The sequence below is a fragment of the Elephas maximus genome, chromosome 3 (genome assembly GCF_024166365.1).
Source record: "Elephas maximus indicus isolate mEleMax1 chromosome 3, mEleMax1 primary haplotype, whole genome shotgun sequence".
In the NCBI taxonomy this organism is placed as follows: Eukaryota; Metazoa; Chordata; class Mammalia; order Proboscidea; family Elephantidae; genus Elephas; species Elephas maximus.
The window spans coordinates 24,679,796-24,690,768 of record NC_064821.1 but is presented as its reverse complement, the minus strand read 5'-3'; the positions used below and the strand labels follow the sequence as shown (position 1 = coordinate 24,690,768).

General features: G+C 40.4%; 1 pseudogene; it reads right to left on the bottom strand.

Moving 5' to 3' along the window:
- Positions 1–528: 528 nt before the first annotated feature.
- On the bottom strand, positions 529–1,442 carry LOC126071606 (olfactory receptor 18-like; annotated as a pseudogene).
- Between the last annotated feature and the right edge of the window lie 9,531 nt (positions 1,443–10,973).

Sequence of the window (10,973 nt, the reverse complement as noted above, 5' to 3'; positions counted from 1 at the left end):
GAAGATATATGAAGAAATATTACCAAGAATATTTAGAAAAACCATATTGCCTGTTCCTACAGTAAATTCTCTCATATCTTCTCCCTTGTGAACTCTGATGACTAAGATCTTCAGCATCTTCTCACATTAGCCAGTTTTTAACAATGATTTCACTGAGATCAGTAGTCTTCAACCTTGCCTGCCCACTAGTACCTGCCGGGGTGCTTTAAAAAACTTACCCCATACCCTACTCTAAATAAATCACTCTCTGTTGTTGGAACTCCGGCATGAGTATTTTTTTTTTTCACATTTTATTCTGTGTTAGGCAAAAGTTTACATAGTAAATTTGGTTTCTATCTAAAAATTTGTATACAACTTGTCCATGACATCAGTTATATTTTTCTTAATATGTCACCACTCTCGTTATTTCCATTATTTTTGTTCTGTTTCCAATGATATAGCTTCTCTTCTCCCCTTTATCTTCTCAACATTCTTTTAGAGTAAATAGTGACCATTTGGCCTCATATAGTTAAGCCACAGGTCTTTAAATTAAGATATTCTGCTGAGGAGTCTCTGCAGGGCTCTCTTGATGTCTGTATTCCTCAGGCTGTAGATGAAGGGGTTCAGCATGGGGGTGACAACAGTGAACATCACTGACACCACTGCACCCTTCCTGAGAGAAGGTGAGACAGCTGAACTCAGGTATACTCCAACACCTGTTCCATAAAATAAGCAAATGACTGACAGGTGAGAGCCACAAGTGAAAAAAGCTTTAGACTTTCCACCGGATGATGGGACTCTCAGAATGGAGGAAACAATTCGAATATAAGAGAAAAGAATCCCTGAGATTGGAACACCACCAAAGATGGCGCTAACTGAATACATCAATATGGTATTGGTGGAGGCGTCAGGACAGGCAAGGTTGAAAAGTTGAGAAGGGTCACAGAAGAAACTAGGGATTTCCACATCTGTGCAGAAGGTAAGTTGTGACACCGTCATGCAGGGTAGCTGGGAGTCAAAAAAGCTGATGAAAATTGACACCAGAACCAGCAAGCCACATAGACGGGGTTCATGATGACTGGGTAGTACAGGGGATGACAGATGGCCACAAACCGGTCATAGGCCATCATCGTGAGGAGTAGACTGTCCAGACATGCAAAAAGATTTAAAAAAGACAACTGAATCAGACAGCCTACATAAGAGATGTCTCTTTGGTGTGTGTGAGTATTCACAAGCACCTTTGGGACTGTGGTGGAGGTACAGCCAATGTCAGCTAAGGACAGGTTGGAGAGGAAGAAGTACAGGGGGGTGTGGAGATGGGGGTCGGAGATCACGGCCAGGATAATAAGCAGGTTCCCAGCCATTGTGACCAGGTACATGGACAGGAACATTCCAAAGAGGAGGGGCTGCTGTCTCGGATCCTCCGAAATGCCCAGCAGGAGGAATTCAGAGACATCTGTAAGATTCTGTGGTTCCAGGTAGCAGAGACAGCTTTTGTGAAAGAAAATAGAGGATTAGGAAAAGGAAACAAGTAAATGAGCACCCAGTTCTGTGTTTCTGTTTTTAATTCAGGTAATTCACAAGGAAAGCTTTCACACTTAAGGACCATACACCACATTCAGCAACATTTCTCAGTTGTGGCGAACCCATTCTTCGTAGGACTCTTTCTCCTTGGTTTCATCCTTTCCTACCCACATCCACTTTAGAGACACTCAGCCGAATGAAGAAAGTTACAGAAGCAGAAACATTTAGGGACACCGAATCCATACAGACAGTAAAATCTCATCCCCTCTTAATGAAGGAAATGTATGGATTAAGAAATATCTTTTTCCTTTTAAGAATAAAATCAGTCTAATTAAAAATAAAAAACACTAAAATGCTTTAAAATGTATTATATTTTATCAAAATTCAATGCAATAATTTCCTTTGACTTATTTTAAGCTTTCAAAACATACTGTATTTAATTTTTTTTATTGACACCGAAAATATATTAAACATTTTCCCCCATGGCGGGGGGAAATTCCTTTGATGGGTCTATTTATAAACACCCTATGAGAGCTATGCAAAGAAAAGTCTGCCTCTATTTGTTCCGTTGTTCGACTGCTGACAGCTCTTAAGCCTAACCCTCCCTGCCATCTGCCCACAACTGGGCAAGCTGATAAGACAGTCCAGGTGCTCTCTCTTTTGGTGATGGCAATAGATTCAAACCAGGCGAGCCTCTGCCTATGTGCTAGAACCCTCAGACCAGATCTACCTCTTAACCACACATACACACAAAAAAAATCCCTGCCAGGCACTTTCTGTGCTCTTTCAAGATACATTTGGACCATCTTGGGAGCCTGCCACGGTCTCCCTAGACAGTCTCTTTTTTCAGTAATAAGGCTTTTCATCCACTCTTGGTTGCAGGGGCGGGGAGGGGGGGCACACGGGCAGGTCTCATCAGCCTCAACATTGGAGCCAAATTCTTGGTGGATGAGAGTCCATCCTGACTCTGCAGAGTGCTGAGTCTCATTCATCTCTCTAGTCCTACTGGGCACCCCTGGAAGGGAGGAAAGCAGAGGCAGGAAAGCACCCAGTACATGGACAACAGATTGACTACACTTTGCTTCCATGAACTAAAAAACATAATCAAAATTTAACAAAAATTTCTTGTTTGGTTGCCTACACTTTGCCAAGCATGGTGTAGGTTATGTTTTTTTAGGTGCCATTGAGTTGGTCCCAACTCATCATGACCTTATACACAACAGAACAAAGCACTGCCCATTCCTGTGCCATCCTCATAATTATTGCTATGTTTGAGCCCAGTGTTGTAGCCACTATGCTGATCCATCCCATTGGGGTTTTTGTAGCTTCTAGGAAAGCAGAAAAGAACGAGGCTCTGTCATTTTCCTACAAGCACTCCACCTTCGTGACCCAAGAAGAGAAACAGCAGATTGTGTTAACAGGTTAGAATATTGGCTAGGTGACTGTGAATGGGGCTTCACTGCCCAGATTCAAACCTGGATTCACTCCATTCTCCACCAAAACTTGATTAAAATATATAAAATTGCTGTGCTTCATTTCTCACCTATGAAATTTTGATAATCTGTATTCTTATATATTTTTTTAATTTTGATTGAGCTTCAAGTGAACGTTTACAAATCAAGTCAGTCTGTCACATATAAGTTTATATACACCTTACTCAATACTCCCACTTGGTCTCCCCCTAATGAGTCAGCCCTTCCAGTCTCTCCTTTCGTGACAATTTTGCCAGCTTCCAACCCTCTCTATCTTCCCATCCCCCCTCCAGACAGGAGATGCCAACTCAGTCTCTAGTGTCCACCTGATACAAGTAGCTCACTCTTCATCAACATCTCTCTCCTACCCACTGTCCAGTCCCTTCCATGTCTGATGAGTTGTCTTTGGGGATGGTTCCTGTCCTGGGCCAACAGAAGGTTTGGGGACCATGACTGCCGGGATTCCTCTGGTCTCAGTCAGACCATTAAGTATGGTCTTTTTGTGAGAATTTGGGGTCTGCATCCCACTGATCTCCTGCTCCCTCAGGGGTTCTCTGTTGTGCTCCCTGTCAGGGCAGTCATCGGTTGTGGCCGGGCACCAACTAGTTCTTCTGGTCTCAGGATGATGTAAGTCTCTGGTTCATGTGGCCCTTTCTGTCTCTTGGGCTCATAGTTATCCTGTGACCTTGGTGTTCTTCATTTTCCTTTGCTCCAGGTGGGTTGAGACCAATTGATGCATCTTAGATGGCCGCTTGATAGCATTTAAGACCCCAGACGCCACATTTCGCAGTGGGATGCAGAATGTTTTCATAGTAGAATTATTTTGCCAATTGACTTAGAAGTCCCCTTAAACCATAGTCCCCAAACCCCCGCCCTTGCTCCGCTGACCTTTGTAGCATTCAGTTTATCCCGGAAACTTCGTTGCTTTTGGTCCAGTCCAGTTGAGCTGACCTTCCATGTATTGAGTATTGTCCTTCCCTTCTTTTTTTTTTTTCACCTAAAGTAGTTCTTATCTACTAACTAATCAGTAAAAAACCCTCTCCCACCCTCCCTCCCTCCCCTCCTCGTAACCACAAAAGTATGTGTTCTTTACAGTTTATACTATTATTTCTCAAGATCTTATAGTAGTGGTCTTATAAAATATTTGTCCTTTTGCCTCTGGCTAATTTCGCTCAGCATAACCCCTTCCAGGTTCCTCCATGTTATGAAATGTTTCACAGATTCTTCACTGTTCTTTATTGATGTGTAGTATTCCATTGTGTGAATATACCACAATTTATTTACCCATTCATCCATTGATGGACACCTTGGTTGCTTCCAGCTTTTTGCTATTGTAAACAGAGCTGCAGTAAACTTGGGTGTGCATATATCTGTTCGTGTGAAGGCTCTTATTTCTCTAGGGTATATTCCGAGGAGTGGGATTTCTGGGTTGTATGGTAGTTCTATTTCTAACTGTTTAAGATAATGCCAGATAGACTTCCAAAGTGGTTGTACCATTTTACATTCCCACCAGCAGTGTATAAGAGTTCTAATCTCTCTGCAGCCTCTCCAACATATATTATTTTGTGTTTTTTTGATTAATGCCAGCCTTGTTGGAGATGGAGTCTCATCATAGTTGTAATTTGCACTTCTCTAATGGCTAATGATCAAGAGCATTTTCTCATGTATCTCTTAGCTGCCTGAATATCTTCTTTAGTGAAGTGTGTGTTCATATCCTTTGCCCACTTCTTGATTGGGTTGTTTGTCTTTTTGTGGTTGAGTTTTGACAGAATCATATAGATTTTAGAAATCAGGCGCTGGTCGGAGATGTCATAGCTGAAAATTCTTTCCCAGTCTGTAGGTGGTCTTTTTACTCTTTTGGTGAAGTCTTTAGATGAGCATAGGTGTTTGATTTTTAGGAGCTCCCAGTTATCTGGTTTCTCTTCATCATTTTTGGTAATGTTTTGTATTGTGTTTGTGCCTTGTATTAGGGCTCCTAACATTGTCCTATTTTTTCTTCCAAGATCTTTATCGTTTTAGTCTTTATGTTTAGGTCTTTGATCCACTTGGAGTTAGTTTTTGTGCATGGTGTGAGGTACGGGTCCTGCTTCATTTTTTTGCAAATGGATATCTAGTTATGCCAGCACCATTTGTTAAAAAGACTATCTTTTCCCCAATTAACCGACACTGGGCCTTTGTCAAATATCAGCTGCTCATATATGGATGGATTTATATCTGGGTTCTCAGTTCTGTTCCATTGGTCTATGTGCCTGTTCTTGTACCAGTACCAGGCTGTTTTGGCTACTGTGGCTGTATAATAGGTTCTGAAATCAGGTAGAGTGAGGCCTCCCACTTTCTTCTTCTTTTTCAGTAATGCTTTACTTATCTGAGGCTTCTTTCCCTTCCATATGAAGTTGGTGATTTGTTTCTCTAACACCTGAAAAAATGACATTGGAATTTGGATGGGAAGTGCATTGTATGTATAGATGGCTTTTGGTAGAATAGACATTTTTACTATGTTAAGTCTTCCTATCCATGAGCAGGGTATGTTTTTCCACTTAAGTAGGTCCTTTTTAGTTTCTTGCAGTAGTACTTTATAGTTTTCTTTGTATAGGTCTTTTACATCTTTGATAAGATTTATTCCTAAGTATTTTATCTTCTTGGGGGCTACTGTGAATGGTATGGATTTGGTTATTTCTTCTTCGATGTTGTTTTTGTTGATGTAGAGGAATCCAAGTGATTTTTGTATGTTTATCTTTTAACCTGAGACTCTGCCAAACTCTTCTATTAGTTTCAGTAGTTTTCTGGAGGATTCCTTAGGGTTTTCTGTGTATAAGATCATGTCATCTGCAAATAGAGATAATTTTACTTCCTCCTTGCCAATCCGGATGCCCTTTATTTCTTTGTCTAGCCTAATTGCTCTGGCTAGGACCTCTAGCACAATGTTGAATAAGAGCGGTGATAAAGGGCATCCTTGTCTGGTTCCCGTTCTCAAGGAAAATGTTTTCAGGCTGTCTCCATTTAGAGTGATGTTGGCTGTTGGCTTTGTATACACGCCCTTTATTCTGTTGAGGAATTTTCCTTCAATTCCTATTTTGCTGAGAGTTTTTATCATGAACGGGTGTCGGACTTTGTCAAATGCCTTTTCTGCATCAATTGATAAGATCATGTGGTTGTTGTCTTTTGTTTTATTTATATGGTGGATTACATTAATGGTTTTTCTAATATTAAACCAGCCTTGCATACCTGGTATAAATCCCACTTGGTCATGGTGGATTATTTTTTTGATATGTTGTTGAATTCTATTGGCTAGAATTTTGTTGCGGATTTTTGCATCTATGTTCATGAGGGATATAGGTCTGTAATTTTCTTTTTTTGTGATGTCTTTACCTGGTTTTGGTATCAGGGATATGGTGGCTTCATAGAATGAGTTAGGTAGTATTCTGTCATTTTCTATGCTTTGAAATACCTTTAGTAGTAGTGGTGTCAACTCTTTGAAAGTTTGGTAGAACTCTGCAGTAAAGCCATCCGGGCCAGGGCTTTTTTTTGTTGGGAGTTTTTGGATTACCGTTTCAATCTCTTTTTTTTTTAATGGGTCTATTTAGTTGTTCTACTTCTGATTGTGTTAGTTTAGGTAGGTAGTGTTTTTCCAGGAATTCATCCATTTCTTCCAGATTTGCAAGTTTGTTAGAGTACAATTTTTCGTAATAATCTGATATGATTCTTTTAATTTCAGTAGGGTCTGTTGTGATGTGGCCCTTCTCGTTTCTTATTCGGGTTATTTGTTTCCTTTCCTGTATTTCTTTAGTCAGTCTGTCCAATGGTTTATCAATTTTGTTAATTTTTTCAAAGAACCAGCTTTTGGGTTTGTTAATTCTTTCAATTGTTTTTCTGTTCTCTAATTCATTTAGTTTAGCTCTAGTTTTTATTACTTGTTTTCTTCTGGTGCCTGATGGATTCTTTTGTTGCTCACTTTCTATTTGTTCAAGTTGTAGGGACAGTTCTCTGATTTTGGCTCTTTCTTCTTTTCGTATATGTGCATTTACCGATATAAATTGGCCTCTGAGTACTGCTTTTGCTGTGTCCCAGAGGTTTTGATAGGAAGTATTTTCATTCTCGTTGCATTCCATGAATTTCTTTATTCCCTCCTTAATGTCTTCTACGACCCAGTCTTTTTTCAGCAGGGTATTGTTCAGCTTCCAAGTATTTGATTTCTTTTCCCTAATTTTTCTGTTATTGATTTCCACTTTTATGACCTTGTGGTCTGAGAAGATGCTTTGTAATATTTCGATGTTTTGGATTCTGCAAAGGTTTTTTTTTATGACGTAATATGTGGTCTATTCTAGAGAATGTTCCATGTGCGCTAGAAAAAAAAGTATACTTTGCAGCAGTTGGGTGGAGAGTTCTGTATAAGACAATGAGGTCAAGTTGGTTGATTGTTGTAATTAGGTCTTCCGTGTCTCTATTGAGCTTCTTACTGGATGTCCTATCCTTCTCCAAAAGTGGTGTGTTGAAGTCTCCTACTATAATTGTGGAGGTGTCTATCTCACTTCTCAGTTCTGTTAAAATTTGTTTTATGTATCTTGCAACCCTGTATTTGGGTGAATAAATATTTAATATGGTTATATCTTCCTGGTCGATTGTCCCTTTTGTCATTATGTAGTGTCCTTCTTTATCCTTTATGGTGCATTTAACTTTAAAGTCTATTTTGTCAGAAATTAATATTGCTACTCCTCTTCTTTTTTGCTTATTGTTTGCTTGATATATTTTTTCCATCCTTTGAGTTTTAGTTTGTTTGTGTCTCTAAGTCTAATGTGTGTCTCTTGTAGGCAGCATATAGATGGATTGTGTTTCTTTATCCAGTCTGAGACTCTCTGTCTCTTTATTGGTTCATTTAGTCCATTTACATTCAGTGTAATTATAGATAAGAATGTTTAGTGCTGTCATTTTGATGCCTTTTTATGTGTGTTGTTGACAATTTCATTTGTCCACTTACTTTTTTGTGCTGAGACATTTTTCTTTGTAAATTGTGTGTTCCTCATGTTCATAGCATTTGACTTTATGTTTGCTAAGACATTATGTTTTTCTTGGTTTTTATTTTGAGTTATGGAGTTGCTATACCTCTTTTTAGTTACCTTAATATTTACCCCTATTTTTCTAAGTAAAAACCTAACTTGTATTGTCCTATATCGCCTTGTATCCCTGTCTATACGGCAGTTCTATGCCACCTGTATTTAGTCTCTCTTTTTGATTATTGTGATCTTTTACATATTGACTTCAATGAATCCCTGTTTTGAGCGTTTTTTTTTTTTTTAATTAATCTTAATTTGTTCTTGTGATTTCCCTATTTGAGTTGATATCAGGATGCTCTGTTCTGTGACCTTGTGTTGTGCTGGTATCTGATATTATTGGTTTTCTGACCAATTTCCTTTAGTATTTCTTGTAGCTTTGGTTTGGTTTTTGCCAATTCTCTAAGCTTGTGTTTATCTGTAAATATCTTAATTTCGCCTTTATATTTCAGAGAGAGTTTTGCTGGATATATGATCCTTGGTTGGCAGTTTTTCTCCTTCAGTGCTCTGGATATGTCATCCCATTGCCTTCTTGCCTGCATGGTTTCTGCTGAGTAGTCTGAACTTATTCTTATTGATTCTTCCTTGCAGGAGACCTTTCTTTTATCCCTGGCTGCTTTTAAAATTTTCTCTTTATCTTTGGTTTTGGCAAGTTTAATGATAATATGTCTTGGTGTTTTTCTTTTTAGATCAATCTTAAATGGGGTTCGATGAGCATCTTGGATAGATATCCTTTCATCTTTCATGATGTCAGGGAAGTTTTCTGTCAGGAGATCTTCAACTATTCTCTCTGTGTTTTCTGTTATCCCTCCCTGTTCTGGGACTCCAATCACTAGCAAGTTATTCTTCTTGATAGAGTCCCACATGATTCTTAGGGTTTCTTCATTTTTTTTAATTCTTTTATTTGATTTTTTTTCAGCTATATTAGTGTTAATTCCCTGGTCCTCCAGATTTCCCACTCTGTATTCTAATTGCTCGAGTCTGCTCCTCTGACTTCCTATTGCATAGTCTCATTCTGTAATTTTATTGTTAATCTTTTGGATTTCTGAATGCTGTCTCTCTATGGATTCTTGCAACTTATTAATTTTTCCACTATGTTCTTGAAAAATCTTTTTTAGTTCTTCAACTGTTTTATCAGTGTGTTCCTTGGTTTTTTCTGTAGATTGCCTTATTTCATTTCTGAGTTCATCCCTAATGTCTTGAAGCATTCTGTAAATTAGTTTTTTATATTCTGTATCTGGCAATTCCGGGATTGTATCTTCATTTGGGAAAGATTTTGATTCTTTCGTTTGGGGGGTTGTAGAACCAGTCATGGTCTGCTTCTTTATATGGTTTGATATCGACTGCTCTCTCCAAGCCATCACTAAGATATTGTAGTGATTTATTCTATATTTGCTCACTGAGTCTTATCTTGTTTTGTTTTCTTTCAATATACGTAGATGGGCTACTAGATTGTGCTGTCTTGATTGTTGTAGACCTTGTCTCATTTATGACCTATTACCAGCTGGTTTGGGCTGTTACCAGATATATATGCCTGAGTCCATTCACTATTCTTGAGTAGAATCTGATTTTGGGTCATCAAGTGTGTGATGCAGACTGTCACCTATCCACCTAGAGAAGTAGTGGTGATAGTTGTGTGCACCAGATTGTAGTAGCAGCTGGGGTTCACACTCTGGTGGGGGGCAGGATGCTGACAGGCTTCCCCATAGTGTCAGTGAGGTAGGTGTGTCTCTATTCCTAAAGCACCTTGGTGGGTGGGCTCTGCAGCTGTACCTTAGGCCCCCAATACAAGTACCTCTATAGATTGGTATGTCACCCTCCTTAGACCCCTAAGGCAGGAGGGTAGGTGGTCTGGGGGGAGCTTCAGCCCTCAGTTCCCTGTTGTGGGTCAGTGAGGGCTCTGTTGAATACGCAGATATATCAGACCTTGGAAACTTGTCTTTCCAGTAAATCAGCTAAAAAATTGCAATCAGATCCCTATCAGAAATGCGTTTGCATTATAGTAGCCACCTTGTTCCCTGTTGGGAGTGAAAGCCCAAGACTGTGGATCACATGCTTGGCTGGAGCTGGTTCTGTGTTTTTAGTCCAATTAGGGAAGGATTTTTGGTCCCTGGGTTTTTTGTGGTTGCTTCTCTCAGGCCAGAAGAATGGGTTAGGAAAAGACCAAAAAAAAAAAAAAAAAAGGAAAAGGAAAACCGTGGAGCAGTTCTCCCTCTGGCTCAGGAAATTCCAATGTTAATGAAGCCTCCTGGGAGGGGGAGGGGAGGGTTCAGATAAACAGGAGAGAGTAGCACCCCGGAATATAGACAAAGTTACTTATCTTGCTTGGGATGACTGTTTTATCTGAGATTCCTGAGGGGTGCATCGCCTGTGTGTGCTGGCTGGGTAGAGATTGCCCCCGAGGGTCAGGCCAGCATCCCGTGCTTGCGCTGTCTCAGAAGCCACAGTCAGTTCCTCCGCTCCCAGTCCAAAGCCCAGCGCCAAGGTTCCCCGGCTGGGACGCCACACTCCCGGCTCCAAAACCAGTTGCTGCCTCCCAGAGACTTCTCCTCCCACCAGTCGCGTCACGGCGCCACCCACGCAGACCGGCTGGGCCCCCTCCCGAGGTCAGTTCAGGGGGGTAGGGCTGCGCCTCTTGTTTGCGCCATCATAGGATGCCGTGCTCAGCTCCCCTGTGCCCAGTCCAAAGCCCGGCGCCAAGGTTTCCTGACTGGGATGCTGGCTCCAAGCTCCAAAAACAGTTGCTGCTTCCCCATGGTTGTTCCTTCTCAGTCTCTGTCACTCAGGTCAACTCTTTAAATCTGTGTTTGTTGGTCAGAGTTCGTAGATTGTCATGTATGTGATCGATTCACTTGTTTTTCCGAGTCTTTGTTGCAAGAGGGACCCGAGGTAGCTTCTACCTAGTCAGCCATCTTGACCCCACCCTCTGTACTGTTATATTTTGGGAGTA